Source organism: Bubalus bubalis, chromosome 18, assembly GCF_019923935.1.
Source record: "Bubalus bubalis isolate 160015118507 breed Murrah chromosome 18, NDDB_SH_1, whole genome shotgun sequence".
NCBI lineage: Eukaryota > Metazoa > Chordata > Mammalia > Artiodactyla > Bovidae > Bubalus > Bubalus bubalis.
The window spans coordinates 49,481,212-49,509,156 of NC_059174.1; the positions used below are offsets into that span (position 1 = coordinate 49,481,212).

Genomic DNA, 27,945 nt, shown 5'->3' on the forward strand with positions numbered 1-27,945 from the left:
TACCAAGCTGTCATGTCGTCTTCTGCCTGGTTCTGTGCTGACCGAGACTCCAACCGGGCGCAGAGCAGGGGAAGGGCCAGATTGTGACCAAGCAGGACCCTAGGAGGCTTTCCCAGAATAAAGCCTCAGCCAAGTCTTCCGCCTGCCTTTTGTCTGTAGAAAATCTTTCGTCAAAGAATAAACTTGGGGACTTCCTTGGGGGTCCAGTGGGTGAAGACTCTGAACTTCCACTGCAGGGAACGCAGGTTTGATCTTGGTTGAGGAATGAGAATCCTACTTGCTTGCGATGCGGCCAGAAAATAAAAAGTAAAAAATTTTTTAAAGAATAAATTTAATCAGAGAAGTGAGAAAATGCAGAAAGAAAAGGAAAACAGTCAAACAAGCCAAAATAATAATACTTCAGCCATTAGACAAAGTCAAGGACCTTTATTTAGTTCTTCCTCAAGGTCTATAGATATTGTTCTGTGCCTTATTTGTGAACTGTTTAGCAGATACTCAAACCCCTACCAGGTGGAGGAAGTTAACTGTATGTTGCCCACAAGCAAGTCAACCCCAGACCATTTGGAAGCAAAAGGTTGATGACGCTGCCTCTTCATTACCTGACCACCGACCATGGCTCGGTAAACACTGTGAGACTCCTCACTACCACCACCAGGCTGGGAGCACAGTCTTAAGGCTTTGCCTGCTGTGGCCCTCTTTGCCTGGCCAAACAGTACAGCTAATTTCTTTCTGCTTCACCCAACTCTTCCTTAAAGGTTTCATCCTGCACCACTGTACAGAGGCCGGATTTTGGCAACAAATTGGGTGGTCGGTGTGGGGTTGACTTAGGGGCAGCCCCACGGGGGTCCCCTGGCTTGATCAGACTCTCCGAGGTCAATCCTCCACGCCAGGCTCTTTTGAGAAGGCAGAGGGTTGGAAGATTCCTTCAGAGGCCAGGTGGCCTGAGACTCTTGTCAAGAAGGCTGAGCTCCAGTCATACCAGGTACTGCATCCAGGCAGTGGGGGCTCTGAGTCAGAAGTGGAGAGTGAAGGAGGACCACCCCAGAAGCTGGGGAGGCCACCTTCACCTTAAAGAAGTTTCTTTCTTTCTCCAGCCTATGTCAGCCTGAATTTTTCTGCTCTAAAGAATTATTTGGAGGAAGGAGAAAGAATCGGGGACATGGAGACACCTTGGCCAGCATCTGGGTAAGTCCCCAGGTGAATATTCTGAGGCTCCTTTGAAACAGGAGGGGAAAGGGCAGGGCACAACCTTTGACATATCCCGAGGGCACAACATAAACGAATTAAAATCAAACGGGTCCAAGATGGCTGACAAGTCAACTTGACTAGACCTTGCTCCTTGGTATAACTCATTGTAACACATCAGCAAGCTAAATGGCACATTCAAGGTGCCGTGACAGTTCCGAGGTCAAACATCAAAGACCAAAAAGTGGGCCGTGGTCCAACTCCTGGAAATCCCCTCCCCTTCCCCAAAACTGTTGGAATAATCCTCCCACTTAGTAGTCCATGAAATTACCCAGCCCATAGAAACTAACCACACCACATTTCCAGGCTGTTGTGCTCGCCCTCTGTAATGGCTCACACTGTCTGTGGGGAGTGTTTCTCTATGAATAAATCCACTTCTTACCTATCACTTTGTCTCTCACTGGATTCTTTCTGTGATGAGACATCAAGAACCTGAGTCAGGCCGTGGAAAAAAACAGAAGAGGACACTCAATACACCTGTGAGCCCCTTGGAGATCTCAGATACCTATTCAGGACTACCAATGAGTGCCATTCTAATGAACACCCCCAAAATCTGGTTTCTGGGGATAAGACTTCTCAGGATAGCTCTAAAGAGCCAACACAGCTTGGTAGAGACTGTACTTCAAAACAAACAGGAGATAGATCTTCTGATCCCTAAACAAGGAGGGACTTGAGCCATCCTGGCCATGTGAATTTAAAATTGACTGATGCCCCTACTAGTCCATGTTCTGCCATATTGATGATGCTTATGATTGTTCCATGTACTGTCAATTGTCTAACCTGTTTTTTCTCTTCCCAGGTCAACCAGCTACAACATGCAGTGCCAGTTCAACAAAGATATAAAACTACAGCCGACCACGGAAAATATCACTCACCCTTAGATGGACACCGCTATAAGGACTCTGAGGCTTGGGACTAGCAAGAGGGGGAGGCCCAATACCCCTCGCTGTCCCAGTTCAGCAGGAAGTAGCCAGAAAGACCTCGACGCCCCTATTCCCAAAGAACTGGACCTTCCATCTCTTGAGGGGGTAATGTTAGGTAGTTAGAATAGGGAAAAGGAGTCCAGAATGGCGGTGTCTAAAAGATGAGGAACAGAAAAGCCCGCGAAAATAGAACAAAAGAAGGTCTGAGGACCAGACTGAGGGCCTCAGGTAAAACAAATACCACTCCTGACTGGCCCAATTTACACAGGACAGGCACAGGAAAAAAAAAATATATAAAAAGAGGAGCCAAAGCTAGCTCGCCTGCTCTCGCTCGCTCGCTCTCTCCCACTCACTGGGGCGCTCATCTCTTCGTGTCTTTGGATCAACGTGCCCTGATGCCTCCAAGATGGATTTTCCTGCTATCTTCTAAATAAAATAGAGCTGTAACACTGAGCTGTTACACTGATTTTTCTAAGAGCTATAACACGGTCCGTTCGAGACCTGAGAGCTATAACACGATCTCTCCAAGACCCGAGAGCTGTGACACGCCGAGGGGGCTTTAATGTCCATCACTCCAAATCTTTGTTGTGACGAGACACAACCGAGGAGCATACACTCGCCTGATAGAACCAACTAAGGCCAAGATGGCAGAGTCGACTTCCACTAGACCCTGAGCCTCAGTATATGCTCACTGTAACATATCAGCAAGCTAAGTGACCATCCACCACCGTTGGCAAAGTGAATAACCATTGTTTCACACTGACGTATGATTCTATCGGATTTAGTGTTTGAACCCCTTTTGATATTTTCAACAAAACTTCCTAAATCAAATTCTGATGAAGTCTTCTTGACCCCTAGCTAACTCTGGGATGCTTCAAAGGGCCCCTGAAACAGGACAAAGAGAGATATTAAGCTAATTAGATTCATTGGGTAGGTTAAATTACATGGGCAGTATTATCAAATGAGTAATATGTTGAGGTCCTTTAATGGACTGGAACCTGGTGGTCTGGAGTCGACGATAAGAAAGTAAAAGAGAGAAAGAGGCTGGTATTCCTTGGTTTATGCAGAAAACCAATAAAGTCCTTTGACACAGGGCTTGCGTCGCTCACAAAGGCACCTGGCGCCCTCTTGAGGGGAGTGAAGGCAGAGGGCGCCTTCTCGAGAGGGTCTTAGAAGCCTGGGCAGGAGAGTGAGCATGACGGGTCTCTGCGCTCCAGAGAATTAGCCTGAGAGAGAGAGAAAGAAAGAAAGACATGGGGACCAAAGCTCTGATGGAGCAAAGGAGTTTTATCAACATTGTGTGGGTATTTATACTGTCTTACAAGATAGCTATTTTCAGCAGAGATAAAATCAAAACTTACAAGTTCTCAAGGAGACATGAGGTCATCCATATGAAAGAGAGAGGGTTGTACATAATCACTTTTACTGTATGGTTCATAAAAAGGAAGAGGGTCGTAATAGTTACTTATCACCGTGTGGAAAAACTAACGACGGAAATGCATGCATTCCTAAGCCCCCGGGAGTAGTTTGCTACTCCATTTAATTCCTGAATATTCAGGAATTAATAAGGGACAGAGAATTCATGACAGACCCAAAACAGCACACAGGAAGCCTCCTGTTAAATGCTTCCTGACAATTCTCCCTATTTTATTATGTTTGTAAAATGAAATTTGATTTGTTCCCAGTTGTAGGCACTATGATTAACAGGAACAGGAGTAACACAAAACTGAAGTCATCTGGAAACAAGTCCAGCCATGGGACCTTCTTCCCAGGCTCGTTGGAGATTTACTGGTAACCACAAACTATGTCGAGATGGAAGAATCAAAAGGGAATCATTTCTTAAAGAGATAGAGGAGTTAAGACAAGTATATAGTTTGCAATTAATACAAGTTACAGAACATAAAGTCTTATTAAATTGTAAATTTCCTATGGTGATAACAAAATGAAGTGGGACACAGGCCTGTATAAATATGACTGATTATAGTGAAAGAAATAGTTACTATGACCAGGACTGGTTCCTGTGAAATGTCCGGTCCAAGTTCCAAGTTCTTCTGTGCTCACAGCAAGTTTCCAAATGTGTCATTGTTCAGGCCCACTCTGTTTATCGAGGACTATCCTAGGACGAAGTGGGGTTAATCCACCGTCAAGCCACCCAAGAAGTCCTTTGCCATGGTAATGTTCCATCGTAGTGTCAGTGACCTTCCATGTCACTTGTGTAACATAATCACACACCGTGCTATTAACCTCTTCTGAGCAGTTAGAGAACCACATACCATGGGGTCCCCAATCAAGAATTATGTGATTAGCCACAAACATTAATTTTACTGATTTGGCTTGACATTAGTCCCAACGAACAGGACTATGTGTAAAGTTCTTATAAGTAAACCCTTTGCATAATGTTCTTTGTTCTTTCCCTAGCACTTTCCCTAAAGTCTCAGTAGTATAAACGTGGTTCACAGACAAAGAAAGGGCAGTAAATAATCCAAGCAACGTCGGATAATCCTTTATGGCACGCAGGTCGAAAGCCCAAATTTGTCGGCTGTTTGTCAACAATTCTGCTGGGCCCGTGCACAAGGGAATGACTTCAGAGCCTAAAGGGATGTTAATTAGTTTTCCCTCCTCCCCAGGGTGTGAGAGCCCTTTCAGGTTCTAGGGAGCGGGCATATGGGTGGAGTCATTGGTTGATAAGATCGGTCTTTTCTCTGTCCATTCTATGACCTGCAATAGAGGGGGGAGGGCCTAGAGGAGCTATCCCACGTTGAAGGTCAGGAAGGGTGGCGGTGAAGAGATACCCCTTGTCCAAGGTAAGGAGCAATGGGTGCACTTTGCTGGAGCAGCCGAGAAGAGATACCACACGCCCAAGGTAAGAGAAACCCAAGTAAGACGGTAGGTGTTGCAAGAGGGCATCAGAGGGCAAACACACTGAACCCATACTCACAGAAAACTAGTCAATCTAATCACACTAGGACCACAGCCTTGTCTAACTCAATGAAACTAAGCCATGTGCATGGGGCAACCCAAGACGGGCGGGTCATGGTGGAGAGATCTGACAGACTGTCGTTCACTGGAGAAGGGAATGACAAACCACTTCAGTATTCTTGCCTTGAGAACCCCATGAACAGTAGGAAAAGGGAAAATGATAGGATACTGAAAGAGAAACTCCTCAGGTCAGTAGGTACCCAATATGCTATTGGAGATGAGTGGAGAAATAACTCCAGAAAGAACGAAAGGATGGAGCCAAAGCAAAAAGAATACCCAGCTGTGGATGTGACTGGTGATAGAAGCAAGGTCCGATGCTGTAAAGAGCAATATTGCATAGGAACCTGGAATGTCAGGTCCATGAATCAAGGCAAATTGGAAGTGGTCAAACAAGAGATGGCAAGAGTGAATGTCGACATTCTAGGAATCAGCCAACTAAAATGGACTGGAACGGGTGAATTTAACTCAGGTGACCATTATATCTACTACTGTGGGCAGGAATCCCTCAGAAGAAATGGAGTGGCCATCATGGTCAACAAAAGCGTCCAAAATGCAGTACTTGGATGCAATCTCAAAAACGACAGAATGATCTCTGTTCGTTTCCAAGGCAAACCATTCAATATCACAGTAATCCAAGTCTATGCCCCAACCAGTAACGCTGAAGAAGCCGAAGTTGAATGGTTCTATGAAGACCTACAAGACCTTTTAGAACTAACACCCAAAAAAGATGTCCTTTTCATTATAGGGGACTGGAATGCAAAAGTAGGAAGTCAAGAAACACCTGGAGTAACAGGCAAATTTGGCCTTGGAATACAGAATGAAGCAAGGCAAAGACTGATAGAGTTTTGCCAAGAAAATGCACTGGGCATAACAAACACCCTCTTCCAACAACACAAGAGAAGGCTCTATACATGGACATCACCAGATGGTCAACACCGAAATCAGATTGATTATATTCTTTGCAGCCATGGGTGGAGCAGCTGTATACAGTCAGCAAAAACAAGGCCAGGAGCTGACTGTGGCTCAGACCATGAACTCCTTATTGCCAAATTCAGACTGAAATTGAAGAAAGTAGGGAAAACCACTAGACCATTCAGGTATGACCTAAATCAAATCCCTTATGATTATACAGTGGAAGTGAGAAATAGATTTAAGGGCCTAGATCTGATAGACAGAGTGCCTGATGAACTATGGACTGAGGTTCGTGACATTGTACAGGAGACAGGGATCAAGACCATTCCCATAGAAAAGAAATACGAAAAAGCAAAATGGCTGTCTGGGGAGACCTTACAAAGAGCTGTGAAAAGAAGAGAAGCGAAAAGCAAAGGAGAAAAGGAAAGATATAAACATCTGAATGCAGAGTTCCAAAGAATAGCAAGAAGAGATAAGAAAGCCTTCTTCAGCGATCAATGGAAAGAAATAGAGGAAAACAACAGAATGGGAAAGACTAGGGATCTCTTCAAGAAAATCAGAGATACCAAAGCAACATTTCATGCAAAGATGGGCTCGATAAAGGACAGAAATGGTATGGACCTAACAGAAGCAGAAGATATTAAGAAGAGATGGCAAGAATACACAGAAGAAGTGTACCAAAAAGATCTTCACGACCCAGATAATCACGATGGTGTGATTACTGACCTAGAGCAAGACATCCTGGAATGTGAAGTCAAGTGGACCTTAGAAAGCTAGTGGAGGTGATGAAATTACAGTTGAGCTATTCCGAATCCTGAAAGATGCTGCTGCTAAAGTGCTGCACTCAATATGCCAGCAAATTTGGAAAACTCAGCAGTGGCCACAGGACTGGAAGATGTCAGTTTTCATTCCAATCCCATAGAAAGGCAATGCCAAAGAGTGCTCAAACTACTGCACAATTGCACTCATCTCACATGCTAGTAAAGTAATGTTCAAAATTCTCCAAGCCAGGCTTCAGCAATATGTGAAGCGTGAACTGCCTGATGTTCAAGCTGGTTTTAGAAAAGGCAGAGGAACCGGAGATCAAATTGCCAACATTCGCTGGATCATGGAAAAAGCAAGAGAGTTCCAGAAAAGCATCTATTTCTGCTTTATTGACTATGCCCAAGCCTTTGACTGCGTAGATCACAATAAACTGTGGAAAATTCTGAAAGAGATGGGAATAGCAGACCACCTGATCTGCCTCTTGAGAAATGTGTATGCAGGTCAGGAAGCAACAGTTAGAACTGGACATGGAAAAACAGACTGGTTCCAAATAGGAAAAGGAGTACGTCAAGGCTGTATATTGTCACCCTGCTTATTTAACTTCTATGCAGAGTACATCATGAGAAAGGCTGGACTGGAAGAAACGCAAGCTGGAATCAAGATTGCCGGGAGAAATACCAATAACCTCAGATATACAGATGACACCACCCTTATGGCAGAAAATGAAGAGGTTCTCAAAAGCCTCTTGATGAAAGTGAAAGTGGAGAGTGAAAAAATTGGCTTAAAGCTCAACATTCAGAAAACGAAGATCATGGCATCCGGTCCAACCACTTCATGGGAAATAGATGGGGAAACACTGGAAACAGTGTCAGACTTTATTTTGGGGGGCTCCAAAATCACTACAGATAGTGACTGCAGCCATGAAATTAAAAGACGCTTACTCCTTGGAAGGAAAGTTGTGACCAACCTAGATAGCATATTCAAAAGCAGAGACATTACTTTGCCAACAAAGGTTTGTCTAGTCAAGGCTATGGTTTTTCCTGTGGTCATGTATGGATGTGAGACTTGGACTGTGAAGAAGGCTGAGTGCCGAAGAATTGATGCTTTTGAACTGTGGTGTTGGAGAAGACTCTTGAGAGTCCCTTGGACTACAAGGAGATCCAACCAGTCCATTGTGAAGGAGATCAGCCCTGGGATTTCTTTGGAAGGATTGATGTTAAAGCTGAAACTCCAGTAGTTTGGCCACCTCATGCGAAGAGTTGACTCATTGGAAAAGACTCTGCTGCTGGGAGGGATTGGGGGCAGGAGGAGAAGGCGACGACAGAGGATGAGATGGCTGGGTGGCATCACTGACTCAATGGCTGTGAGTCTGAGTGAACTCCGGGAGTTGGTGATGGACAGGGAGGCCTGGCGTGCTGCGATTGATGGGGTCGCAAAGAGTCGTACACGACTGAGCGACTGATCTGATCTGATCTGGGTATGTAAACTTGATTAGTCAGAGCTCGAGCAAGGGGAGATACAGTCCAAAAGACTGAGCATTGCCAGGAGAATGTATTCAGGACTCCGAAGCATTCCCTGTTGAGAGACCAAATTTTCAGCTCGAATAGTAAGTGTTTTTATTTGTCCCCAAGTGGGGAGATCATAAAGGTGATGCCGCCGAGGATGGTGCTTCCTGGAGATCTTTAGAGCCGCCATGGCCTGTAGTCGAATGTCTTCCTCCTGGGGTCCTTGTTGACTTGTCTCCATTTTGAAGGCTGGGGGCCCCCTTGGGTCGAATCTTCGGAAGAGGAAACCATGGGAGTTCTTTGGATCCAACTGGGGAAATACAAGCATACCCTTTTCCCTGTAAGAATAGTTCCCCGATTTCCATTTTTTCGTTAACCCATCTTGGTACCAAATGGGCAGAGGAAGAGAAGTGTCCTTCAATTCCTTGAAATGCTTTTCTGCATATTTCCCTGTGTTAAGTTTAAAAAATTTAAAACAAATGAAGCTGTATTAACAGTAGTTATAGGTTTAGAAAATGTCTTTTGTTGGAATCTAGTAAAGTCTGCTTTAAATAAGGAAGATAGTAGTGTTGCTGTGTATTCCCCCTTTTTTAACTTTTTTATTTGCAATTTTAGTGTGTGATGTGCTCGTTCGACTATGCCTTGTGCCTGTAGATTATAAGGAATACCTGTAATATGTTTAATAGAAAAAGATTGTAAAAATTGTTTAAAGTGTCTAGAAATATAGGCAGGGCCATTGTCTGTTTTTATAGAACTAGGAGTTCCCATTCCAGCAAAACAAGCTAATAAGTGAGTTATATTCATTTTTCACTTTCATGCATTGGAGAAGGAAATGGCAACCCACTCCCGTATTCTTGCCTGGAGAATCCCAGGGACGGCGGTGCCTGGTGGGCTGCTGTCTATGGAGTCACACAGAGTCGGACATGACTGAAGGGACTTAGCAGCAGCAGCAGCAGCAGCAGCAGGAGTTCCCATTCCAGCAAAGCTAGCTAATAAGTGAGTTATAACGTGTTGTGTAATGTTGATACAGACATGCAAGAAAGAAGATGGAGAAAGTTCCGGGCAATGAGTTACATCCATTTGCCATAGTTCATTAGGTTGCAAACCACGAGGATTAATACCTTGTGCGATGGGTCAGAGTAGAGCAATCACTAACAATTTCTTTAGCCTGGCGGTATGGGACTTTCTGTAGCTGGTGTAGGGAGACAGCATTGTTCTACAACAGAGCATGCTGCTCCTCTGGAGTAGCAAAGGAAACAGTTTCATCAGCTTGCTCATTACCATAAGTCATGGGCCAGGAAGACAAGAATGTGCTCGAATATGTGTAATATAAATGGGAGAATTGCGGTTTCTAACAACAGATTTTAGTTCGAAAAAGAGTTGCTGAATAATAGGTTGATTGGAGTTTATGGTGAAGGTTTCTATATTTTTTAATACAAAAACAATATATAGAGTCAGAGACTATATTAATGGGGCAAGGATGTAGGCAAAAAACTTGAATAAGAGCATATAATTCATTTTGTTGAGCAGAATGAAATTCAGTATAAAAGGCTTTATATTCTTTAAGAGACCAGAATGAAGCTTTGGCGTTTTTCAGTTCAGTCGCTCAGTCGTGTCTGACTCTTTGCGACCCCATGAGTCTCAGCACGCCAGGCCTCCCTGTCCATCACCAACGCCCGGAGTTCACTCAGACTCACGTCCATCGAGTCAGTGATGCCATCCAGCCATCTCATCCTCTGTCGTCCCCTTCTCCTCCGGCCCCCAATCCCTCCCAGCATCAGAGTCTTTTCCAATGAGTCAACTCTTCGCATGAGGTGGCCAAAGTACTGCTTTAGCATCATTCCATTTTTAGTCCCTTCTATAGAAAAAAACCTCGGCCTGTGGTATATAGGCTGTGAGCTGATAATGCGAGAAATAATAAATTCAGTAGTTTTGAAGAAGTTCCACAGCTTACCAGAAGGATAATGAAATGAAATTTCTCCAAAATATTCCAGAAAAGCTATTTGGAAATTGGTAGAAGTTTGTAATGAGTTCTCAAATTGAGATTTGTTGATAGGTATTATAATTTTATGAGGATCAGAGCCAATTCGAGTTTTAGTCCTATTTCTTCCATTGATAATGATTAGAGCAATTAAATCAAGGTAGGGTGTAAGTGACTTTATTCCCCTAAAACGGGTGTAGATCCAGTCTACTGGGTGTTCTTGTTGGGCAAGAAGTCCTGTGGGAGAAAGAGGAGAGGGGAGTATAAACAATTCTAGCGGTAAATCTAGTTTCATGCGAGTAGGAAATTGTTTTTGTAATTTATTTTGCACCAAATAGAGTTCCTCTCGTGCCTCTTGAGAAAGTGAACGACGGCTATTTAAATCAGGATCTCCTTTTAAAGTATTAAATAGGTTATTCAGTTGATAATTAGCAATGCCTGAAGAAGGTCTAATCCAATTTATATCACCTAAGAGCTTTTGAAAATCATTTAAGGTTGATAATTTATCAGTAAGGATCTGAGTGAGTTGGGGAGTAATACATTGTCTATTAACAACAAACCCCAAGTAATGGTAAGGTGTAGAGGTTTGAATTTTTTCAGGGGCAATGATTAATCCAGAGTTTTTTAAGCATAGTTGAGCTATATCAAACATGTGTTGAGTTTCTAAGCTAGATAGAGCCGAAAACAATATATCATCCATGTAGTGAATAACAAGAAAGTAAGAAATTGCTTTCTCACAGACTCAAGGGCTTTGGTTACGTAGTACTGACACCTGGTGGGAGAATTCATCATTCCTTGTGGCAGTACCTTCCATTGGTACCGTTTATGAGGTCCAATATGATTAGGATAAGGGAGAGAGAAAGCGAATCTCTCTCGGTCTAAAGGGTGTAAAGGTATATTTAAAAAGCAATCTTGTAAATCAATAATAATAATAATATGTCATTTTTGAGGAATAGTGGTAGATGATGGGATTCCTGGTTGTTATGCACCCATAGGTTTCATAGATGCATTAACTTTTCTAAGGTCTGTTAGGAGATGCTATTTGTTAGATTTCTTTTTTATAGCAAAAATTGGAGAGTTCCAAGGAGAACAAGATTCCTCAATATGCTTTAATTCTAGTTGCGTATCTATAAGTTCCTTAGCCGCCTGTAATTTCTCTTTCATGAAGGGCCACTGCTCTGTCCAAAAAGGCTCATCATTCTTCCAAGTTATTTTAATAATTGTATTGTTTGTTCAATAAGCAGTGGCCCCTAGGAAAAATGTGGAATGTATATCTGAGTTTTCCATTGCATAAATAAGTCCCTTCCTATTGGATTAAGGGGTTGGCCTTCTGGTTCTTCACATGGATAAATTTGAGTACTCTGATAAACATCTTGTACTTTGGTTTGAGAAATCCTTGCAATCTGGCAAGAAATTTTTTGTACAGGCCAGGATTTGGGGCTATAAATGTTTGGAAATAATAGTAATATCAGATCCAGTGTCGAGAAGACCAGAAAATCTTTTACCATTAATTTTGATATTTATAGTCAGTCAGGCAAATTCAGATACTAATGATGTCCAAGAGGACTGTTTTTGATCTGTACTGCCAAATCCGCCCATCCGTACATCATTAGAGGAGTTAATAGAAATAGAAGTTAATAGAAATGTAAGGTAAAAGGAGTAATTGAGCAATTTTATCCCCCCCTTTTGAATTGCCATAAAATCTGAGATGACATCCTAATTTGAATTTCTGCTTTATAATCTGAATCAATTGCTCCAGGGTGAACAGTAATTCCTTTAGAAGTCAAACTAGATTGGCCAAGTAAAAGGCCGAAGGTTTGTGTTTTCCAGAAGACTCACCCTTAGAGAATAAAGATATTCTTAGGAGAAAAGTTGATGTTAAGCCTCACCATGTCCCTGAAGTATTAATAAAAACACAGGCCACGTTGCCTGCGTTTCAGCCTTGGCTTACTTAGGATTGAAACTGAGCAGGGGGAGAGGGGTGGAAGGAGGGAAGAAAAAGAAGCCTTTGACCTCAAGTGTGTACATTTGTTATTCTCATTGTTTTTCATAAACCGACAAATTTAAATGCAGTACCTGATTCATGAAATGTAAAATGATGAAACAGATCTCCGCTCGTGTGTATGTCTCAGTGAGTGTCTTTATCTTTAAAAAATATTCCTGAGGTTAACTTCTAAATGAGCTCTATTCCATTGACTTAAAGAAAAATAAGTGCTTACAAATTTCTAAGACTCACAAAATCTGAGAAATGTTCAATATTAAGTCTGTGTCTGGTACTGATGTCAGTTTAGCTTGTTTAATTATGTCCGATGACTAGAGGCACGAGACACCAACATTCAGCCTCAGCACCACTTTCCTTGTACCTAGTTCTACTGCCAGTCAGTAGGTCACAGCTGTTGCAAAGTTTGTCAGCACAGAAGTTGACCCACACTGATGTATTGTCATAAATAACTGAGATAAATGGTAGAAAAGCCTTTAGGGTAAGCTCCTTAAAAGAATTATCTTTTGTTTTTCTGGATTCTCAGGAATTTAAACCATTAGAGTTTGTTAAATTAAGTTCCATGATGAGAATTCATTGAAGAGTTAAATCAATTTTAGATAAAATATATGCTTTACATATAATGTACAATGTACATTTATAATACATATTATATATTGTATATATTCTTATTATACATTATGTAACATATATTATACATTGCTAAATATTATATATAACATATATATAATTTTTACACATTACTAAAATATATATTTATATATATGTCATTATATCAAACATTATATATTATATATAATACATTCTTTAGAATAATCTATTATTCTACCTTATCATTTATACAATTTTATATATGATTGATATATAAAATAATTTTTACTATAATATAATATAATTAAAACATTAAATATAATATATATTTAAATAATATATTATAGTAATAGAATATATCTTACTTATTATCATTAATAATATATTAATTCAATTGTAATAAAAATAAATTTTATATTATATATAAATTTAAAAATTCATGTAAAATTTAAAAATATAGATTATATAAATTATAGTTTATATTAACACTTAATTACTATAATATCATTATATTATACTAATATAATATAATATTAATATAATATTCTAATATTCAGAAAGCCATAACAATATATTAAGAAAGGCCAGATCTGGGTCTTTTTGTCCCACGGACAAAACGTTCACATCAGGAAGCCATTGGAAGGTTTCTATGCACCCTTTTCATGCGCGCACTTTATCTTCTAGGCTCCAATTTCTCCTCTGGGCTCCATTGGTATACATCCTGATTGGGATGTGATTTGACGTCAGAAATTGCCTTCTCAAACCATCCAGCGCCACCGCAGCCTCTCTGCATATTCGGCTACTGAGGCAGGATTTTCTCAAAACCTGTCTGGTCTCAAGTCCACAATTTGAGCAGGTGGACCTCCACTCCCCTTCCCGTTTCTCTGGACCATATCTGCACCCCAGCACCCTAGCCTCCACCCCCCACAGAGGGCTCCTGTCGACTCCTACCCCCACCCCTGCACTTTCTCCTGCTGGAGACCCGCTCCCACTCTAGGGTCCACGGGAGAGACCCTGGGCTGGACATCAGGCAAATCACACCAAAGAAACAGACCGTCCACTGCACTGCATTTACTTATATCTTTATTTTACTCAGGTATCAGGTTTCGATTTTTTTTTTTTTAAGTTGTAGATGGAGGGCACCATGGGTTGGGGGAGAGGGGCGTGGACAGGGTGTTTTGGGATGCAAGAAGAAGGAGTCTCATCGGAGGGATTCAGAAATGAGAATGTGAAGCGGAGCACATAGTGATGTAATAACCATCTGCAGCCCTTCATGGGGAGCATTCACGAGGGATGAGGCTTCCCATTTCAAAGAAAACTAAAGATTCAGCAAATGTCCAAGATATTGCTCTGGAGGGAAAATAAGGCTCAGTTCAGTTCAGTTCAGTCCCTCAGTCGTGTCTGACTCTGCGACCCCATGAATCACAGCAAGCCAGGGCTCCTGGTCCATCACCATCTCGCAGAGTTCACTCAGACTCACGTCCATCGAATCAGTGATGCCATCCAGCCATCTCATCCTCTGTCGTCCCCTTCTCCTCCGGCCCCCAATCCCTCCCAGCATCAGAGTCTTTTCCAATGAGTCAACTCTTCCAATGAGGTGGCCAAAGTACTGGAGTTTCAACTGTAGCATCATTCCTTCCAAAGAAATCCCAGGGCTGATCTCCTTCAGAATGGACTCGTTAGATCTCCATGCAGTCCAAGGGATTCTCAAGAGTCTTCTCCAACACCACAGTTCAAAAGCATCAATTTTTGGCGCTCAGTCTTCTTCACAGTCCAACTCTCACATCCATACATGACCACTGGAAAAACCATAGCCTTGACTAGATGGATCTTTGTTGGCAAAGTAATGTCTCAGATTTGAATATGCTATCTAGGTTGGTCATAACTTTTCTTCCAAGGAGCAAGCGTCTTTAAATTTCATGGTGGCAGTCACATTCTGCAATGATTTTGGAGCCCAAAAAAATAAAGTCTGACACTGTTTCCACTGTTTCCTCATCTATTTCCCATGAAATGATGCAACTGGATGCCATGATCTTCGTTTTCTGAATGTTGAGCTTTAATCCCACTTTTTCACTCTCACTTTCATCAAGAGGCTTTTCAGTTCCTCTTCACTTTCTGCCATAAGGGTGATGTCATCTGCATATCTGAGGTTATTGATATTTCTCCTGGCAATCTTGATTCCAGCTTGTTTCTTCCAGTCCAGCGTTTCTCATGATGTACTCTGCATATAAGTTAAATAAGCAGGGTGACAATATACAGCCTTGACGTACTCCTTTTCCTATTTGGATCCAGTCTGTTGTTCCATGTCCAGTTCTAACTGTTGCTTCCTTACCTGCATACAAATTTCTCAAGAGGCAGATCAAGTGGTCTGGTATTCCCATCTCTTTCATAATTTTCCACAGTTTATTGTGATCCACACAGTCAAAGGCTTTGGCATAGTCAATAAAGCAGAAATAGATGGTTTTCTGGAACTCTCTTGCTTTTTCCTTGATCCAGAAGATGTTGGCAATTTGATCTCTGGTTCCTCTGCCTTTTCTAAAACCAGCTCAAACATCTGGAAGTTCACGGTTCATGTATTGCTGAAGCCTGGCTTGGAGAATCTTGAGCATTACTTTACTAGCATGTGAGATGAGCTCAGGCAAATCCCAGTGCATAGATCTGTACCCTTGTTGCAGGAGCGGGGACCCCTTCCAGGACCAGAACCTGGGCTCTTGTCTAACACTCAGAAATGAATTGTTGGAGGAGACACATGTGCTGACAAAGCAAGAGATTTTTCTTGGGAAAGGGTACCTGGGTGGAGAGCCATAGGGTAATGGAACCCAGGAGAACAGCTCTGTTACATGGCTAGCAGTCACGGGTGTTATGGTGATGGGATTAGTTTCCGGGTTGTCTTTAGCCAATCATTCTGATTCAGAGTCCTTCCTGGTGGTGCACGCCTACTTCAGGCCAGATGGATGCCAGAGAGAAGGATTCTGGGAGGTGGTCGGATATGTGGGGTCTCCTTTGGACCTCTCCCAAACTTCTTCTTCTAATAAGTGGAGGCTTAGTAGTTCCGTGTTCCTTGCCAGAAGGTCCTGTCATAAAACAACTCCTGCAAAATGTTACTCTGGTGCCTGGCCAGGGTGGATGGTTTCAAACAGTGCACTTGCCCTAAAACCCTGGTCACTGGAACCATCTCTATTTAGCTGGAGAGGAAAGAGTCAGCAAGCAGCTGAGAAAAGGTGACCAGTCCTCATTAGAACAAGGTGAGCCGTCTTTGCCAGAAGACCAAGGTACCCCTGACGAGGCTTTGTCTGAAGGACATTGCAGCACTGAACGGCTTCTGCCAGAAGGGCACTGCAGCACGAGAATATACTCTATGAAACATTCCAAAGCAAAAGAAAACATCAAACCAAAAGGCACAAGAACAATATGAGAAAGCTACACGTGCAGCAAAGAAACAAGAATTTGAGAGGCAAAAAAAAAGAGCGAGGAGAAACTCCAAGGCTCTACCAACACAAGAAAATGGAAGTGTTCAAAATGCTGAGTCAGAAGACTCTCAAAAGGGCCAAATTCGAATTTACAAATGGAGAATTTTCTGAAACAATACTGGAAAAGAATGAAGGTGAAACATTTAGGGTAAAAATAACAACTTGGTATTGACTATTTTTGTATGGGCACTGACCCTCCTAATAGGTAACTAAATTTGTCAACATAAACTGGATTGGGAAGCTATAGGGGGAAACAAAAAAAACAAAACAGGTGTAGAGGTGATGCCATATTCATGTCCTTTCAATTCTCGTTCATAGTTCAGCTGATCGTCTTCCTTGAGACGTGACAAGGACGCCAAGTATCCCTCACCAAATCGTTGCCAAGTAGTTCCAAATGCCGTTTAAACCGGATTTGTCCGTATTGCTTCATCACGTTCTTTCTTAAAGCAACACGACATCTTGGGTGCAATGGAAACGAGAAACCAGTTTCTCGTAGCACCAGCAATCTTTCCTGTCAAACAGTTCAAACTAGGTTTCATTGCACGCAGACAAACCAGTTCAATAAACTCCTTTAACACGTCTTGGTAGGGTGATTCCTTTGGCAGAAAGAGCATCATCTTACCCTCGAGATAAGTCCACACAAGGTGCCTTAGACAACACAGGAGGAGGTCTTCCATAAGGAAGTCGTTCTGGCTCTCTCGCAAAACATAATGAATATCGCCTTGCTTTCGGTCAGGCGGTGGCTGCGACTTAATTCGCAGGGGTGCCTGAGCGTCTCTGCAGAGAGGCCAGGGTCACTACAGACAGAAGCTGAAAGTCGTTCACCGCTCTCGTAGTGAGGAGAGGCCCCGCACAGGGTGCAGGCACCCAGGGAAAGCCGCAGGTTTTAAAGCCCTGTGGAAGTTTGAGGGGGCGTGTCAAAGCCTGAGCTGAGATCTGGTGGTTTGCAGACAAAAAAAGGGCTCCAGGAAGTGGAGGGGGGGGGGGGGGGGAGCCAAGCCAGCTGCTGGCATATCCCTTTTTCAATAAGCCGAGTGTGTTTGGAGCTCTGGAGGCAGTCTATGAGAAGCCGGGGACCGGGACCGTGGGACTATGAGCTACGTGTGTGTGAGAATCAAATATGGGGGTACTTGTGTCTCGAGAGGGCTGAGAAAGCTTGCTAGGGGTAGTGTCATTGCACCCGAATCCTTGGGCGCGTTGTGGCCATCAGAAGCCGTGCAGAGACTCCAGATGGCGGGAGACACAGTTCCCGAAGCTCCTTGAGTGCAGGCGTCTCTGAGGGCGCTGACGGGACTGTCTGTTGACTCTAATGTGGAGGGAAGATGTGTACATGAGCAGTGTGTTGCCTCAGAACCCCAGGAAAGGACCAGAAGGTGTGAGACGTCTGTGTCCTTAGCACATGAAACGGGCTTCCACTGCATCTCCTTGAAGGCGGATGTCGTCCTGAAACCTCACACTGCTGCCCAAAGAAGTGTGGTGGGTGCGGCTGCTCCGCTCTCAAACAAGTAGACCGGCCAGGTTGGTGGAAAGAAGGAAAGTTTGCTTTATTTCAGACGCTGGCGGGCCGGGGGGAGGATGCTGGACACCTGTCCAAAGGCCGACTGATTGCTCCCCCACCCAAAGCCTTCCTGGCAACCAGTGGGGCAAGAGCTTTTCCAGACAGAAGTGCACGGGGGCTGCTATATGCTGAAACAGCACCGTCAACTCCTATATTTTCTCAAGAAAATACAGGAAAAGAACATTACTTAAGACTTGTTGCCTGACTAAACAAGGTTAAAGCTATCTACTTGCTATTGAGTACTTTTGCACAGGGGCTGTCCCTCCTGACGTGTAACTAAATTTGTCAGCACAAACTGGATGGGGAAGCTACAGGTGGAAACGCACACACAAAACAGGTGTAGAAGTCATGCCGTTTTCAAATCCTTTCAATTCTCGTTCATAGTTCAGCTGATCGTCTTCCTTGAGACGCGACAAGGACGTCAAGTATCCCTCACCAAATCGTTGCCAAGTCGTTCCAAATGCCGTTTAAACCGGATTTGTCCGTATTGCTTCATCACGTTCTTTCTTAAAGCAACACGACATCTTGGGTGCAACGGAAACGAGAAACCAGTTTCTCGTAGCACCAGCAATCTTTCCTGTCAAACAGTTCAAACTAGGTTTCATTGCACGCAGACAAACCAGTTCAATAAACTCCTTTAACACGTCTTGGTAGGGTGATTCATTTGGCAGAAAGAGCATCATCTTACCCTCGAGATAAGTCCACACAAGGTGCCTTAGACAACACAGGAGGAGGTCTTCCATAAGGAAGTCGTTCTGGCTCTCTCGCAAAACACAATGAATATCGCCTTGCTTTCGGTCAGGCGGTGGCTGCGACTTAATTCGCAGGGGTGCCTGAGCGTCTCTGCAGAGAGGCCAGGGTCACTACAGACAGAAGCTGAAAGTCGTTCACCGCTCTCGTAGTGAGGAGAGGCCCCGCACAGGGTGCAGGCACCCAGGGAAAGCCGCAGATTTTAAAGCCCTGTGGAAGTTTGAGGGGGCGTGTCAAAGCCTGAGCTGAGATCTGGTGGTTTGCAGACAAAAAAAGGGCTCCAGGAAGTGGGGAGTGGGGGGGGGGGAGCCAAGCCAGCTGCTGGCATATCACTTTTTCCATAAGCCGAGTGTGTTTGGAGCTCTGGAGGCAGTCTCTGAGAAGCCGGGGCCCGGGACCGTGGGACTATGAGCTACGTGTGTGTGAGAATCAAATATGGGGGTACTTGTGTCTCGAGAGGGCTGAGAAAGCTTGCTAGGGGTAGTGTCATTGCACCCGAATCCTTGGGCGCGTTGTGGCCATCAGAAGCCGTGCAGAGACTCCAGATGGCGGGAGACACAGTTCCCGAAGCTCCTTGAGTGCAGGCGTCTCTGAGGGCGCTGACGGGACTGTCTGTTGACTCTAATGTGGAAGGAAGATGTGTACATGAGCAGTGTGTTGCCTCAGAACCCCAGGAAAGGACCAGTAGGTGTGAGACGACTGTGTCCTTAGCACATGAAACGGGCTTCCACTGCATCTCCTTGAAGGCGGATGTCGTCCTGAAACCTCACACTGCTGCCCAAAGAAGTGTGGTGGGTGCGGCTGCTCCGCTCTCAGACAAGTAGACTGGCCAGGTTGGTGGAAAGAAGGAAAGTTTGCTTTATTTCAGACGCTGGCGGGCCGGGGGGAGGATGCTGGACACCTGTCCAAAGGCCGACTGATTGCTCCCCCACCCAAAGCCTTCCTGGCAACCAGTGGGGCAAGAGCTTTTCCAGACAGAAGTGCGCGGGGGCTGCTATATGCTGAAACAGCACCGTCAACTCCTATATTTTCTCAAGAAAATACAGGAAAAGAACATTACTTAAGACTTGTTGCCTGACTAAACAAGGTTAAAACTATCTACTTGCTATTGAGTACTTTTGCACAGGGGCTGTCCCTCCTGACGTGTAACTAAATTTGTCAGCACAAACTGGATGGGGAAGCCACAGGGGGAAACACACACACAAAACAGGTGTAGAAGTCATGCCGTTTTCAAATCCTTTCAATTCTCGTTCATAGTTCAGCTGATCGTCTTCCTTGAGACGCGACAAGGACGTCAAGTATCCCTCACCAAATCGTTGCCAAGTCGTTCCAAATGCCGTTTAAACCGGATTTGTCCGTATTGCTTCATCACGTTCTTTCTTAAAGCAACACGACATCTTGGGTGCAACGGAAACGAGAAACCAGTTTCTCATAGCACCAGCAATCTTTCCTGTCAAACAGTTCAAACTAGGTTTCATTGCACGCAGACAAACCAGTTCAATAAACTCCTTTAACACGTCTTGGTAGGGTGATTCATTTGGCAGAAAGAGCATCATCTTACCCTCGAGATAAGTCCACACAAGGTGCCTTAGACAGCACAGGAGGAGGTCTTGCATAAAGGAAGTCGTTCTGGCTCTCTCGGAAAACATAATGAATATCGCCTTGCTTTCGGTCAGGCGGTGGCTGCGACTTAATTCGCAGGGGTGCCTGAGCGTCTCTGCAGAGAGGCCAGGGTCACTACAGACAGAAGCTGAAAGTCGTTCACCACTCTCGTAGTGAGGAGAGGCCCCGCACAGGGTGCAGGCACCCAGGGAAAGCCGCAGGTTTTAAAGCCCTGTGGAAGTTTGAGGGGGCGTGTCAAAGCCTGAGCTGAGATCTGGTGGTTTGCAGACAGAAAAAGCGCTCCAGGAAGTGGGGAGTGGGGGGGGGGGAGCCAAGCCAGCTGCTGGCATATCACTTTTTCCATAAGCCGAGTGTGTTTGGAGCTCTGGAGGCAGTCTCTGAGAAGCCGGGGCCCGGGACCGTGGGACTATGAGCTACGTGTGTGTGAGAATCAAATATGGGGGTACTTGTGTCTTGAGAGGACTGAGAAAGCTTGCTAGGGGTAGTGTCATTGCACCCGAATCCTTGGGCGCGTTGTGGCCATCAGAAGCCGTGCAGAGACTCCAGATGGCGGGAGACACAGTTCCCGAAGCTCCTTGAGTGCAGGCGTCTCTGAGGGCGCTGACGGGACTGTCTGTTGACTCTAATGTGGAAGGAAGATGTGTACATGAGCAGTGTGTTGCCTCAGAACCCCAGGAAAGGACCAGAAGGTGTGAGACGTCTGTGTCCTTAGCACATGAAACGGGCTTCCACTGCATCTCCTTGAAGGCGGATGTCGTCCTGAAACCTCACACTGCTGCCCAAAGAAGTGTGGTGGGTGCGGCTGCTCCGCTCTCAAACAAGTAGACCGGCCAGGTTGGTGGAAAGAAGGAAAGTTTGCTTTATTTCAGACGCCGGCGGGCTGGGGGGAGGATGCTGGACACCTGTCCAAAGGCCGACTGACCGCTCCCCCACCCAAAGCCTTCCTGGCAACCAGTGGGGCAAGAGCTTTTCCAGACAGAAGTGCGCGGGGGCTCCTATATGCTGAAACAGCACCGTCAACTCCTATATTTTCTCAAGAAAATACAGGAAAAGAACATTACTTAAGACTTGTTGCCTGACTAAACAAGGTTAAAACTATCTTCTTGCTATTGAGTTCTTTGTACATCGACTGTCCCTCCCAACATGTAACAGTTTTTCAACATAAATTGCAATTCCAAGGAAAACAGTGGCAGCTTATAGCCTGGGTTCAGTCTGGCCATCATACAGTTAACATCTCCACGTGTTCCTTTGGTATCTATAACGTGGCTCACAGGCTATAGCTCAGAATATTATCTATAGCCCTTCAGAAACAGCTAAATATCCTTGACTATGCTTAATGACTACGTTATTATTAGTCTCTTTTGACTCCACCTTTGCTTTCCCATCTCTCACTTCTTTGATTGCAGTCATTCTTTGACTAAAGTTTTCCTCAGATAGAAGTAAGGCAGGCACATGGCGGGGCATGGGGCGCAAGGACCATAGGGTTCTGCTCCTGTTTCAATACCTGTGCTCCTGGAGAAAGGGGGATGCCGCTAAAACATTGTGTGCCCAGAGGGTGTGCAATGGAGATGCCGAGCCCTTGTGGTACCTGTGGGAAGCCTGGAAAGGGGGAATTGTGTCCCTTTGGGAGTGCAGGCTGTCTTAGATGAGAGACTGTTGACACAGGCACTGAAGAAAGAAAATATGTGCCAGTTGTTGATTGAACAGAATCAGTGGTTTTGACAGTATTGGATATTGGGTCTGGGGGCTCTAATCGATGAAGCCGCAGTATTATTAGTAGTCATCCAGTATGGAATGCCCTAAATTTTTCCCCAAATTTTAGGCCAGGCAAGGTTCGGGTCTTAAACAGAGAAATGGGGATAATCATGCCTTTAGTAATTAGGGTTTTACAAAATTTTCATCTTTTAAGACTATGTTTTCATTTACTTTGGAGCACATTAACTGTTTTAACTCAGAGGGAGCGGTCTCTAGGATGCTGTTTTATGAAACCAATTCACAATCACAAGAAAATTGGTTTAATTTTAATGTATGTTACAGTGTCTCTGCCCATAAGGGATATTTTAAAACAATGGCTAGTATGACTGGAAATTTAGGCCAGGCATCAGTTACAGTGAAACATTATATTCTTCTATTTTATATGTAGATGGGCTTCCCTGGTGGCTCAGATGGTAAATTACCTGCCTGCAATGCAGTAGATGGGGTTCCATCCCTGGGTTGGGAAGATCCCTGGAGAAGGGAATGGCCACCCACTCCAGTGTTCTTCCCTTGAGAATTCCATGGACAAAGGAGCCTGGACGGCTACAGTCCGTGAAGTTGCAGAGAGTCGGACACAACTGAGCAACCAACACTTTAATTTTTCATATGTAGTTACCTGCATTGCCAGCAGATTCTTAACCACTTAGTCCACTAGGGAATCCCCAGATGTCTTTTTATCCAAAATATTTCTGCAAACACTTTTCTGCAAACACTTGGACACACAAAACTCCTCATATATACTATTCATTAAGACAGGATCACACCTGGTTATGATGTGGCTCTGACTTCTGGGCTTTTATTTGTAAAAGCATGAGGCAAAGCAAACATCAGGGGCTCTTACTGGTCAAGAATGAGTGAGTGGATGTGGCGGGGGCCAAGCTTGCAGTCAACGCTGATGACAGCTATTCTCTCCAGGGTCGGGTGCTCTGAAGTCACAACCCCTACAACTTTCAGAGCATTTAGTGCAGCGAGAGCCGCTTCAGTTGTGTCCAACTCTTTGGCAACCCCATGGACTGTAGCCCCCCAGGGTCCTCTGTCCATGGAATTCTCCAGGCAAGAATACTGGAGTGGGTTGCCATTCCCTTCACCCTGGCCCAGGGATTGCATTTCAGGCAGATACTGTATCATGCGAGCCAGTGAATTTAAAGTATGTCTAAATGGCTCAGCCTTGGGGAAGATGAATAGTCTCTGAAGAGCAGGGCTGCAGGCACTGACATTGGGCTCATTTAAATCTGGGCACATAGAACCTAGAATCCAGGAGGTTCCAGATGACCTCTGTGCTCATGAGGCTCCCTGTTATTCAGAGCTGTGGCTGATTCCCTCTGGGTAGATTCTGGGAGAAAGGGCTTGTCTCTGATGAGGCTGGTGTCCCTTCCCATGTCCTCAGCGTCCCCTTTCTCACCTACAGCTTCCTAGTCTCTGTCTCCAATCCCTGCCCACAGTATGCCCTCCTGGGGTCCATGTTGAAGCTCCCCTAGTCTCGGTCTAGTCTTTCCCATCCCGCCTATCATATTGTCTAGGCCTTCGACAGCCCTCCTCTGCTTGCTGAGCTCCTGATGAAGCACCTGGGAAAAGGCAGGGCAGAAGTGGGAGCTGTCTGTGGTGCTGGAGTGGATCAGCTCAGAAATCTTCCTAGGAAAGGAGGGCCCCAGGAAGGATTTACAAGGCAGATCACACTTGTGCTCTGTAGTGTTTTCGGTTTCTTCAACAGGACCACCATGCCTGAAAGTGTGAAAACTTCTCCAGCAGGTGTGTTTATTCCATCTGCAGCCCAGATTCTCACCCGAGTGGTCTAACCACAAATGAACATTCCTCACGTCATTTCCTGTTATTGCAATATGTTTTTCCTGTTTTATTTATTTTTTTGGTGCAGTAGGTCTTTGTTGCTGTGTGGGGGCTCTCTCTCTGCTGTGAGTGGAGGCTACTCTCTAGTTGGAGTACACACTTCTTGTTGTGGTGGCTTCTCTTGTTGTGGAGCATGGGCTCTAGGCAGGCAGGCTTCAGTAGGTGTGGAGCACGGGCTTAAATGCCCCAAGGCATGTGAAATCTTCCTGGACGAGGGATGGAACCCATGTCCCCTGCATTGGCAGGTGGACCCTTAACCACTGGAACACCAGGGAAGCCCTACATGTATCTTTCTTGTTACATGTAACTCTTCTTCATTTCAATGGCTAGATTGAATCCTACTGCTGTTGTGTAACCACTAAGTTGTGTCTGAATCTTTTGTGACCCCATGGATTGTGACCCATCAGGCTCCATTAGATTTGCTAGGCAAGAATCCTGGAGTGGGTTGCCCTTATCTCCACCAGGAGATCTTTCCAAGCCAGGGATCGAAGCCATGTCTCTTGAATTGGCAGGTGGGTTCTTTACCACTGAGCCACCTGACAAGCCCAGGGGGATCCTGAGGGTACCAAAAAGGGACTCAGAGCCAGGCAAAGCAAGATGATTGGCTAAAGGAAATCCAGAAGAAATGCCCCTTAAAAGTGATCCTACCTACCATGAGGCCCGACTCGCCCACTCTCTCTGAGCCCTCTGGCATGTGTACCCACAAGCACCCTTTCCCTCCTAATAAACACTTGCTTGCTTCACCATTTTCCACCTCTAGTGGGGATTCACCTCTACATAGATAATGAGTCAGGGTTTGTCACCAGCCATTCACCCTGGTGGTCTAGTGCTTAGGATCCAGTGCTCAACCTCCCACAGCCCAATCTCAGTCTCTGGCCAGGACTGAAACCCTGCTTCAAGTCACTGCAGGCTGAGATCAGTCTCCTGCCTGGTTGTGTGCTGACATCCTTCCCCTGCTGGGCTGAGGCTCCAGCCAGGCACAGGGCAGGGGAAGGACCAGATCTGGAGGAGCGAGGGCCAAGGGATCTGATCCCCCCTGGGTCGAGGGCTTGGGGAGGTTTTCAGAGGGCACATTTTGGAGGGGAGCCCTGAGGGGCTCACTGTGGGGAGCAGGGATAGTGCTGTGGCAGAAACCCGGGAGTTCGGAGGCCGGTTCCTAATCTGAGCAGAGTGGCCCTGGTGGTCTTGAGAGAAGCTGGGGGCACACAGGACCCAGACGCCAGTCTTCAGGGACTGAATAGGGTCAGAGAGGGGAGGAGCAGCTCTTGTGAAGTCTTAAGAAAATGCACTGTTGTGTTAGAGGACTTATCAGTGTGAGATGTTTATGACCAAGATTTCAGTTTCCTTATGATTTACACATCCCAACTCTGCCTGCCTAACCAACAAGACTGATTTGAACCTGGAGAGACATTAAACATGATGATAACAGTGTTCAGGAGACAAAGATTACCAGCTTGCCTTCCTGTATTGGTTTCACCACTGCAGGAACCAGGACAAAATATAGAAAAGGAATATTTGCTGTTAGCAGCAATGCACAAATGTTACCTTCCTGCCTGTGTGCCTATTCGGTGGTTCTTTGCGACCCTTTGGACTCTGGCCCCCCAGGCTCCTATGTCCATGGAGTTTCCCAGGAAAAAATGCTCTAGTGGCATGCCATTTCCTACTCCAGGGGATCTTACCCATCCAGAGACCAGATTCAAGCCCCCTCCATGTCCTGCATTGCAGGCATATTCTTTACCGTTCAACCACCCTGACAACGTGTACACTTCACCCTAAAGAAATAAAGGGCATCTGAACTCTCATGTGGCCTCCTGCCTGTTTCTGTGCCAACTTCCTTCTCCTGGAGGGCTGAGACGCCAGGCAGGGGCAGACCAGGGAAGGGCCAGATTGTAACCAAGCAGGACCCACTGAGGCTTTCCCAGAAGAAACTCCCAGTCAAGTCCTCCACCAGCCTTTTATCTGTAGAAAATCTTTCACCAAATAATCCACTGAGGGGCTTCCCTGGTGGTCTGGTGGCTAAGACTCCACCAGTCAAATTCATGGGCTGAAGGTAGTAGGATCCAGGGGGGGACAAAGATCCCTCATGCCTTCTGGCGAGGATGGGAGAAAACAAAGAATAAATTTCATCAGAGCAGTGAGAAAATCCTGAAGGGGAAAATGTCAAACAAGACAAAATAATAATACTGAAGCCATCAAACAAAGTCAAGGACTTTTCTTCCTCAAGGTCTCTTGGTAATATTCTGTGCCTTATGTGTGAGCTATTTTGCAGTTACCGAAACCCCCACCAGGCTGAACAAGTGAACTGCTGCCCACAGCAGGTAGACCCCAGACTGGCTGGAACAAGAAGGTTGATGCTGCGGCCTCCCCACTGCCTCAACACCAGCCATGGCTCCATAAACACTAAAGACTCCACATACCCGCTCCAGGCTGGCACTCACGGTCTTGGGGGCACTAGGCCAATGTGGCCCATTTTTCCTAGCAAAGCAGTAAAGCTCTTTCTTTCTACCTCACCCAAACTTCTTTCTTACAGACTTCACTCTGCCTTGGTGTGCAGAGGCTGAATTTGGGTAACAAATTTGGAGTCCCGTGGGGTTGGCTTAGGGGTGACCCCCTGGGTGTCCCCTGGCTCCATCACACACTCTAGATTTTTCCTCCACGCAGCCTCTTTCCAGAAGGTTGGAACGCTGGGAAGATTCCTTCAGAGGTCTGATCTCCGAGGACTCAGCTCAAGAAGGCTGAGCCCCAGTCATACTCGGTCCACCAAGCGTCAGTGGGGACACCAACGGGGTAGAGGAGGGATGAGGAAGGGCCGCTCTAGAGGGTGGGGAGGCCACCTTCGCCTCAAGGATGTTCCTGTCTTCCTCCAGCCCATACCAGCTTGAATTTTGCTGCTCCAAGGAATTATTTTGAGGAAGGAGAAAGACAATGTCTGGGACATCGAGACATCTCGACCAGCATCTGGGTGAGTCCCCCGCTGTGTATCCAAGGCTCCTTCAACATGTACATCTGAGGAACATTTGTTTCCATCTGGGAACACTGAGTGCCTGTCTGGTTAGTTTTCATGTTGGAAATCCCACCTGTGAGGTCTAAGGACTAAGGTCATGGACTTGGCAGAAATTGGAAACAGCCACTCTGAGCTTTATGCTTTCTGGTGTCCTTCCCCTCGTATAAGGTTTCCATCAGCTAATGAGATCTGGTTTGAATTTCGCTCATGGGTGTCTGATCAAAAATGGGAAATGCTCCTTTGATTTCCTCTGATAACCTCCTAGGACACATTTTGGATGACTGGTGCAAAATGACCTACACGTTTAAACCTATCAATAAGGACAAAATAGTTTAACACCATGTAGTCACAATATTAGACTTTAGACTTTGGAGAAAATGGTTGAGATGAAACTCCTTTGAAATTTCAGAACTGGTTCTTTTTGCATGTGCAGTTGGAGAGAGACAGCTTGATGACACATTGTAGTTTTCTAGAACACTCACCCTGAGAGAACAAAGATATTCTTAGGAGAAAAGTTGATGTTAAGCTTCACCATGTCCCTAAATATTAATACAAACACAGCCCACATTGCCTGCGTTTCAGCCTTGGCTTATTTAGAAGAACTGAAACCGAGCCGGGAGACGGGTGGAAGGAGGAAAGAAAAAGAAGCCTTTGACCTCAAGTGTGACTATTTGATGGTTCTCTCTGTTTTTCATCAACTGACAAGTTTAATTGCAGTGCCTGATTCATGAAATGTAAAATGATGATGAAACAGATCTCTGCTCGTGTGTATGTCTCCGTGTGTGTCTTTGTCTTTAGAAAATATTCCTGAGATTAACTTCTAAATGAGCTCTATTCCATTGACTAAAAGTACAATAAGCACTTACAAATGGAGTATTTCTGAGTCACAAAATCTTGGAAATGTTCAGTATTAAGTCTCTGTCTGGCACTGACATCAGTTTAGCTTGTTAACTGTGTCTGATTACTGGAGACACAAGACACCAACATTCTTTCACTGTACTTAGTTCTACTGCTAGTCACTAGGTCATACCTGTGGCAAA

At 45.0% G+C, this 27,945-nt stretch overlaps 1 long non-coding RNA gene and 1 pseudogene across 1 annotated transcript; one reads left to right on the forward strand and one right to left on the reverse strand.

The window, feature by feature from the left end:
* LOC102391053 overlaps positions 1-27,945 on the reverse strand; it is a 214,638-nt pseudogene that overhangs the window by 64,919 nt on the left and 121,774 nt on the right.
* Positions 17,396-27,914, forward strand: LOC123465095. The gene is made up of 3 exons (XR_006640160.1): positions 17,396-17,888; positions 18,313-21,135; positions 26,769-27,914. It is a non-coding gene; the product is annotated as an uncharacterized LOC123465095 (long non-coding RNA).